Genomic DNA, 9,683 nt, shown 5'->3' with positions numbered 1-9,683 from the left:
CTGGCTAAGTCAGGTTAGGTGGCAGCTGTCAGCACCAGACTCCTAGCTTGCTCTGTCATGTGGTATTTGAAGTCCTATCCTTCTATAGTTGCAGTTAGAACATTATACATCTTTTTGGCGGCAGTCCTGTGGTTTGAGTAAGGGTTTTGACACTGTCCCTAAGCATTTGTGCTCAAGGGTAGAACTCAATTGATTGAAAGACAGCAGAACTTCTGGGTTTTATGTTTATGTGGCACTGAGAAATGGAACCCAGGGCTTCATGCTCACTAGGTGAGCAGTCAACCACCAAGCCCCAGGAGTGAACGAGGTATAGAGATTGATGTATATAAGCATTATATACACAGAAAGATGTCTGTATATTATTAATTTATAGATATTACTACCAATTATTACTTATTAAATTATGTCTCCATTTAATAATGTGTCCCAGTTAACAATTAATAAAGCATTAACTAAATTACTCAATATTTTGTTATTGTTTTCACATATGTACATACAGCCATACGCATAATTTCATATTTTATAGAATGAGACAGATATCTATATATTATTAAATTATGCATCATGTGTTACTACCAATTATTAGGTATTCATGTTTCCATGCAATTTTTATTCTGGTAATACTTAATAAAATGTTAAACTTAATCTACATCCTATAGTTTTTGTGTCTAATTTTATCCTAGAATGATTCACTACTAATTCGATCTGTTTTTCATTGATTGTAGTGACAATTCTTCCACCTATGACATTTTTTACATTTATGACATCCTATTACATATAGATTTGCATATATTACATATAGATTTGCATCTGAATTTATACATCCTACCTGTCAACGAGCACTTTCAAAAAAAAAAAGTAAACATGTGTCATGCTCGGCTTCCCACTCCAAGATTACATTTTTTGGCAGTGGTGGTATCTAACTCAGGCCCTAGAAGGCTCAATTCATGAATGGCTGACTGTCAGAACAGCAGCCTCTAGCCAATTCAGCTGCCAGGCACTTCCCAGGCCCTGAAATCGAACCCCGAATGTTGATCCCATATTGCGCTTAATATACTTATTCATTTTATTTTTGTTTTATTCATTTACTTACCATTTATTTTATTGACTTTTATTACACATGAAATATTTATTACATTTATTACCTAGTATCCGAGATAGATTTGCCTATATATGAAATTTCACACCTGATACCCAGGACATTCACAGAAAAGGAAAACATGTGTCGCCATGGGCTTCTTACTCCATGATTCAATTTTTGTGAGTGCTGGCATCTAAAGTCACAGCCTACAAGGCCCAATTCATGAATGGATGAGTGTCAGTATGCCAGCCTGAGGCATATTGAGCTGACAAGCATTTCCAGAACTTGAGATCCAGCTCCAGAGGTTGACAAAATTAGAACAGATAGACATGCAGATGGTAGTACACAAATAATTATTGATTTTTATAGAGTGCGAGAGATGTCTATACATTATTCCGTTACATAGGCTACATTCCTATCAATTCTTGGGTATTTAGTATACCTCCATGTAATTAAAATTATTGTTTTCATTGTTAATTATTAGTTAAATCAACCACTGTTCTGAAACTATTGTGTCCATGTAATTAATAGTATTCGTTGAATGTGTCAAAAATATTCATTAAAATCCATTGGCCTCCTAAAATCACTCTATTTATATAGTAATATTCAGAAACAACTAATTCAACCTTGCCATTCATAATCTTCCATCGGTGTTCCTATGAATAGGAAGGAGACTCTTAGGATCTCCCTCTATTGGTAGGGGTCAGGACCCGGCTTCAAACACAGGGCCTATATTTCCATGTTGGCCTATGGCTTCCCTGGTAGCCCACCAGCCTTCAGCAATGCCAAGTTACCAACATTCTTCAACTGTGTCATTCAGACGCAGGATGGTTACCTTGCAAAGAAGACAAATGTAAAACCGGTAGCCATCTGCAAGTTGCAAGTTTTTTTTTTTTTATCTGTGTCGCATTAATTATTTATTTTCTTGTCAGCCTTTGAGTCCCAGGAACCCAGGTTCGGCTATGGGTCCAGTGACTGCACCCGAGGATAGAGTGATCAAAGCTGAGGCAGAATTGCCATGACCTGAGTTCAAGCTCTGTGCTTGACAAAAGAAAAATACATACATACATACATGCCTACATGAATACATACATACATACGTACATACATTAAAAATATTTTAAAAAATTATGAGACTCCTTGGCTTAGAATTCATGCCATTTTTTCTGCCAGGCCTGGGATTTGAACTCAGGGTCTGGGTAAATCTGCAGTACTGTGGGGGATGGGAAAGATCACCATTCTGGAAGACAAGAAAGTCAGGCCTGTTTCTAGGGCCTGAATTCAAGTCTTGGCACTCAAAAAAATAATATATTTATATATTTTAAGTACATGGTTTTTATTGACCTACACATTTTTACTGCATACTAACTGCATATTGCAGTTAGTATATTCATTTTATTTTGTGTTTTATTTGTTTCTTATATATTTTAGTGAATATGACTACACATATATTTTTTGCATCCTATTACATAAGAAATAGATTTGCCTATATATTCTACATCATTCCTGAGTCCCAGAAATTTCACTGATAATGAAACCAAATGAGGCAATTGGCTTTCCTCAGGATTAAGTTTTTGGCAGTTCTGTGACTTGAACTCAGGGGCTAGCAGCCCACTTCATGAGTGGGTAACTGTTAGCATGCCAGTCTGATGCAAGAGAAGTTGGCGGGCAAATTTGAGGACCTGAGATCAACCCATAGGACTGGCCAATATATAAACAGATAGATGATTAGACTGCAGTGTGTGTGTGTGTGAGTGTGTGTGTTGTGAGCTGCTTTCAATCAGGGCTATCCCTCTACCACTGGAGCTACACAGCTTTACTTCTGGCTTTGTTGGCACTGAAGTTGGACAGGGATCTCAAGGACTTCCCTGCCTAGTGTGAATTTGACCATTATCCTTCTATTACAGCCTTGTAAGCATCAATGAGGACTGCTGAGAGCCACTGGTGCCTGCCTAATCATTGGTCTTGCTGTTCTTGGACAGACCAGTGAGTTCCCTATCCTTGAGTTAAAATGGTGGGAGCTGGAGCCCACAGTTAGAATCCTGGTCCTGCCAACTCCAAATGGAAGGAGATCTTTAGAAAGTCATTCCTAGCTATATGAATACCAAGGGAATGTGATGTATGTTATGATTGAATGGGCAGCTCTTAAGTAATTCTAGGATAAAATTATACACAATTATATTATAGGACACTGGTCGATTTTAATCAATATTTCATGAAGCATTTAAACAATCATGTTCATTAAATGGAGGCATTATGAAATACCTAAGAATTGTGCTTCACATAGTATAAAGGTGCCATTTTTTTCTACTAGGACTGGGATTGGAACTCATAGTCTGGGTAACTCTGTTGCACTGTGTGGAAATGGAAAGCTAGCCTTCTTGAAGTCAAGAAATTCGTTTCTGTTCCTTAGGTCTGAAATCGATCCCCAGCACAAGAATACATCCTATTTGTGTACATTTTAAATATATGATTTATATTTATATACATAGGTTGACACCATATTGCATTCAGTGTAGTTATTCATTTTATTTTTTGTTTTATTCAGGTGTTTGTGGGGCACATCGGCAGCAAAGATGGTGCTGAGAGGAAGTTGAGTGGGCACAGCCCAATTGTTTACCTTAAAATCTGATTGGATAAAGCTTAGGTGCATGATAGGGTGTGACCTTTACAGTGATTTGTTGGTTCCTTTCCCTCCCCTTCCATGCCTCGCACTTTTTCCCTTTAACAGGTGCTTGCTGTGTGGTAATAAAGGAGTTCTTGCTTGACTTGACTCCCCATTGTGTCTGAATGTCCCCCAGGCTAAGGGAGGCTGGGGAACGGATGAGTGGCACACTTACCATTCCCGGGCCCCATCCATCTTTAGGGGGCAAACAAAGACCCAACATGTATTGACTGTTTATTTTATTGACTAATATGGCACATAAAACATTGGTTATATTGATTAAATAGGATATAGATCTGCATATGTATTCCACTTATACCTGACACCCAGGACTTTCACAGAAAAGGAAAACATGTGTCACCATCAGTTTCTTACTTCATGATTCATTGTTTGGGCATGATGGCATCTGAACTCTAGGACCACAGGGCCAAATTCATGAATGTGTGTGAGTTAGCGTGCCATCCTGGAACAAATTGAGCTGGTAGACAGTTCCCAGGATCTGAGATCAAGCACCAGGTGTTGACAAAATATGAACAGATTGACACGCAGATATATATATATATATATATATATATATGTATATATATATATATATATCTTTACAGAGTGTCAGAGATGTCTATCAATTTTTCAATTATATAGACTACATTCCTACCAATTCTTGGGTATTTATTATGCCTCCATGTAATTAATGTTATTATTTTTATCTTCAATAAACTATTAAATAAATCAGTGTCCTGAAATTATTGAATCCCTGTGAGAAATAGTATTCTTTTAATGTTTCATAAGATATTAAATAAAATCAATCAGCTGACTGAAATCATAAAGTCTAATTGTGTACAAGTATCATTCATGAACATGTCATTCAACTGTGATATCGATAACATTCCATCATTATTCCTGTGGATGGGAACGAATTTCTGAGGATCTCCCACCATCTGGAAATGGCATAACTATATTCGAAATGTAGGCTTATGTTGCCGTGCGGGACAATGGCTTCTCCAATAGCCCTCAATTTAAAAAGTATATTTAGTTCCTTGGTTTGCAATTCATGACATTTTTTCTTCCAGGCCTGGGATTTGAACTCAAGGTCTGGGTATATTTGCAGCACCGTGACAGAAGGGAATCTGAACATGCTTGAAGACAAGAAAGTCAGGCCTGTTCCCAAGGCCTGAATTCAAGCCTAAGAGCTGGGAAACATACTCTTTATATCCATTTTAACGATAGGATTTATACTTCCATACACATAGTCAGTCCATATTTTGTTGGGTGTGGTTATTCATTTTATTTCTTGTTTTATTCATTGATTTACCATTTATTTCATTCACTCTGATGACCCCCTCTAACATTTATTACATTGTTTACATCCTATCACAGCATCCAGATTTGTAAATATGTTCTCTATCATGCCTGACTCCCAGGACTCTCACAGAAAAGGAAACATTAAATTTTTGGCAGTGCTGGGATGTGAACTCAGGGTTTAGCAAGCCCAATTCACGAATGGATGAGTGTCAGCATGGCAGCCTTTAGGCAATGAAGCTGTGAAGTGGTTCCCATGTGCTGAGATCCAGCCCCAGGTTTGGCCAAAACAGTGATGCATGTATAGGCAGAGTGTGGTATACAAATAAATATATATTAGTAAGGAGCATCAGAGCAGTCTATCTATGATTGAATGGCACCTACTACATTCCTACCAACTCTTAAGCATTTATTATATCGCCATTGAAGGAATATTATTCTTTTCATGCATAATAACCTATTAATTAAGTTCAATCAGCATCCTAGGATTATTGCATCCAATTTTAGACTAGACCGAAGCATGAACTACTCTTTCAATTGGTATCCCTATGCATAGGAACTAGTCTTTTGTGATCTCTTGCCACTGGTAGGTGTCAGTACTGGGATTTGAACCCGGGGCCTATGGATTCCCTGATAGCAAGCCAGCATTCAGGTATGGCAGTTCAGGTCCACTTTGCAGCCATGTTATTCAGACCCAGGATGGTCACTGTGCAAAGAAACAAATGTAAAACCCTCAGCTCTCTGCAGCTTGCCACTTTTTGTGCTATGCTACGATTTTTTTTTTTCTTGCAAGCCCTCTGGGCCTAGGAACCCTGGATTGACTATGGGTCCAAGGGTGCCCCACCCTAGGGCGATTGATGCTGAGGCAGAGTTGCCATGACCTGAGTTCAAGCCCCGTGTTGGCAAAATAAAGAATAAATAAAAAAATTAATTAATTATTTAACTAAATTAAAAAAGAAATAGCCCTTGTTTTGAATTTCTACCAGTTTTCTTCATTAACCTGGGATTTGAACTTAGGGTCTTGGTAAATATGTAGCAATGTGAGGGAAAGTGAAGATTTGCCACTACTTGAGTTCAAACCTCATGCAAATCCAAAAATAAAAATTAAGTCACTGAGCTCAGCAGGGGGAGTAGTTGTGGAGTTGGGAGGAAAGGAATGCTCGGGGGAAAACAAAGGAGGATGCAACACTGCTCAATAGGAAATGTACTCACTACCATGCTCATTTAAATGTAACCCCTCTGTACAACATTTTTACAATAAAAAAATGAAAAAAGTAGTGCTCAGACAAGCATTTTGGGGGTAAAAGAAAGGTGTCTGAATCGATGTACATAATTCTACAGTGTGTTTTTTTAAAATGTTCATTATGTAACTGAATAAACATAACTGCTTCCATTAAAAAAAATAAGTCACTGTCTTGGAACTGGGGCCAGTATTTCCATCATTGCTGGTATTGATCTCACCATCCAGGTAACTCTTTTGCACCATGGGTGAAGGCAAAGCTCCCTGTCCTTGAGGAAAGAAATTCAGGCTAGAGTTCCCAGCGTCTGAATGAAGGCACTGCAATGGAAAAGCTATTTTTATATATGTGTAATATATGATATATATTTACATATGTATGTTTATTACATATATTATAATTTTTATTATTGATTTTGTATTTTATTTTTTTACTTTTCATTTACTTATTGTTTATTGTATTTAGTATTATTATACACATAATATTTAGTACATGTTGTATATCTATTATAAATTTATACACAATAGTTTAAGACGACTGGTTTTTCATTAATATTTTATTAAGTGTTGAAACATGATACATAATTAAATGGAAGCATTTGTCACAGTCTTCACATGTTTAGAGTCTCTTCCAAGTATGAACTTTGTCTTCTTTATCTTTAGAACCTTCCTATAGGAATTTTTTAGATGATTTATACTCACAAGCCTTTTCTTCGGGATAGTCAAGTTGAAGAATAAATTTGTAAGGGTGGGGCTAGAAATGTTGCTTAGTGGTAGAGAGCTGGCTCAGCATGCATGAATGGTAAGGTTTGGATCCTCAGTGCCACATACTCAGAAAAAGCCAGAAGCTGTGGAGTGGCTCAAGTGGTACAGCACTAGGCTTGAGAAAAAGGAGCTCAGAGACAGTACCCAGGTCCTTAGTTCATGTCCCAGGTCTGGCAAAAACAAGAGGCCAGATGCCTGTGGCTCACAATAGGAACCTTAGCTTCTCAAGAGGCTGAGATCTGAAGACCACAGTTCAAAGAGAGCTTAGGCAAGGAAAACCTGTTAGACTCTTATCTCCAATGAACCACAAAAAGACCACATGTGGTCCTGTGGGTCAAGTGGTAGAGTGTTCAGCTTGAGCTGAAGAGCTCAAGTACAGTGCTCATGCTTGAGTTTGAGACACAAAACTGGAAAAAAGTGAGGGTTAAGCAAAGTCCTTTTCCTTTTTGCTAATTAGAATATACTCTGAAAAAATGATTGTTCACGTACACCAGAATTGGAGTTAGAGCTCAAGGTTCAAGTGTAGTCCATCCATATGCACAGCCTCTCAGACTCTAGCATTATAACCTTGGTGTCCTACGGTTCTGAAAGGTCCAATGTTGAAAGGCCTAATATGCTGCCCAAGCCCTTTGTGATAAGCAGTTGACTTGTAATGCCAAAGTTATTACAATTCTGAACCTAGGAGAGCACCAGTAGCTCGTGCCCATCACCCTTGCTCAGAAGGCTGAAGTCTGAGGATCACAGGATGAAGCTAGCCAGGGCTGGAAAGTCTATGACACTCTGACTTCTACTTCTGAAAGGTCAGATGTTCAAGAGCTTCCTGTGTCTCCCTTGGTAATGAGAAGTTGCTTGCACTCTAAATTTTCTTAGAGTTATTGATTATAAAAGCAGGAAATAAACATCAGTGACCAATCCTGGGTTCAAATGAAGTTCTCAGCTTCCAAGCCCTAGTCCTGTTAGCAGGAACAACTCCAGTGTAACAATATTTGAAGGAAGAAAACAGTTTCAAAAGCCAAACTAGGTAAAGAGACCTAGGCCTACAGGATTAGGAGGCAGAATGTACACACTCAACAGGGAAGTGAGCTGCAAAACCACTTCATTCCAGACACGGCCAGCAATGAGGGGAAACCTGAAACTTTTGTCAGAGTTACACCAGGGTTAGGATTTTCTCAGCCTCTTCAAACAATGACTAATTAACCTTCCTTCCTCAGGTGAAGGGAACCTCAGGCTATCTTCAGGTTAACAATAGAGAGCCTTGCTCTTTGGTCTTAGGGAGTGGGTTTTTGACTCTCCATCTGTCAGATTTGAAGGCCCTTCTTCTACCTCTGCCAGTCCATTCACCTTCCTTCATTCTCCACATCATTAATGTAAATCCCCAGTCCAAGGAGAGGCAGGGCCCTTTCTTTTCTGACTCCAAATACCTGAGTTATAACCTGGCTCTGCCCTCTTGACTCTGGGGACCTCGGCTGCCTGAGAAGTGGGAGACAGTCTTCCTGCTCTGTGGTTATGTGAAGACCATGTTGGTGTCCTGGCACACTGCAGAAGACCTCATGACTGGGGAGTGTTCCCGTTTTTCCTCCTGACATCCAAGACCAATTCTTGCTTTTTCTTGAATGTGCTACTGAGGAATCAAACCTAGGGCTTCTTGCATACTAGACAAGCACTCTCTCACTAATCCACATTCCCAGCCCCCTCATCCTTTTCTTAATGGTAGTTTTTACATAAGTATGCTACCATTTTATGTCTCCAATTTTAGTTTTCTGAATACTGGTTACTTCTAAGAAACCTGATCTTCTCTTCCCCTGCCTGGTTTGTAACTGTTCCTGCATTGTCCTCATAATAAAATGTAAATAAAGGCTGCTGAGGGTGACCTGCTTCAGGCAGATGGCTGCACAGATTGTTGTGTATATGTTTGTTAACACTCCTGGACCTTGAACTCAAGATCTGGGCACAATCCTTGAGCTGCTTTACTTAAGGCTAGCCCTCTAACACTGGTATCATATGGCTATACTTCTCGCTTTGTTACACTGAAGTTGGACAGGGCTCTCAAAGACTTTTCTGCCTTGGGTGACTTTGACCATGATCCTCCTATCACAACCTTGTAAGTATCAAGGAGGAGTTCTGAGAGCCACTGGTGCCTGCCTAATCATTGGTCTTGCTGGTGTTCTTGAACGGCCCAGTGAGTTCCCTATCTTCGGGTTGAAGTGCTGGGGGCTGGAGCCAACAGTTTGAATCCTGGTCCTGCCACCTCCAAATGGCAGGAGATCCTAAGAAACTCATTCCTATCCATATAAATACCAATGGAATGTGATGTATGTCATGATTGAATGGGAAGTTCATAAATGATTCTCGGATAAAATTGGAAACAATTAGATTATAATACACTGATCAGTTTTAATTAGTACTTTATGAAACATTTAAACAATCACATTCATTAAATGGAGGCATAATGAAACACCTCAGAATTGGGTGTCACATAGTAAGGGTTGCCATTTTTTTTCTGCCAGGACTTTCTTTAGTTAATTTTTATATCCCATTTTCTGAATGTAATTTGGTATATGAAACTAGGATATATTATAAATCAATTATTCAAACAGTTTTTTATCAGAAATGTTTATAGCAAAATATAGAGATAA

Source organism: Dipodomys spectabilis, unplaced genomic scaffold (assembly GCF_019054845.1).
Source record: "Dipodomys spectabilis isolate Male_0828 unplaced genomic scaffold, ASM1905484v1 ptg000154l, whole genome shotgun sequence".
Lineage (NCBI taxonomy): Eukaryota > Metazoa > Chordata > Mammalia > Rodentia > Heteromyidae > Dipodomys > Dipodomys spectabilis.
Note: the sequence above shows the minus strand (reverse complement) of the source record.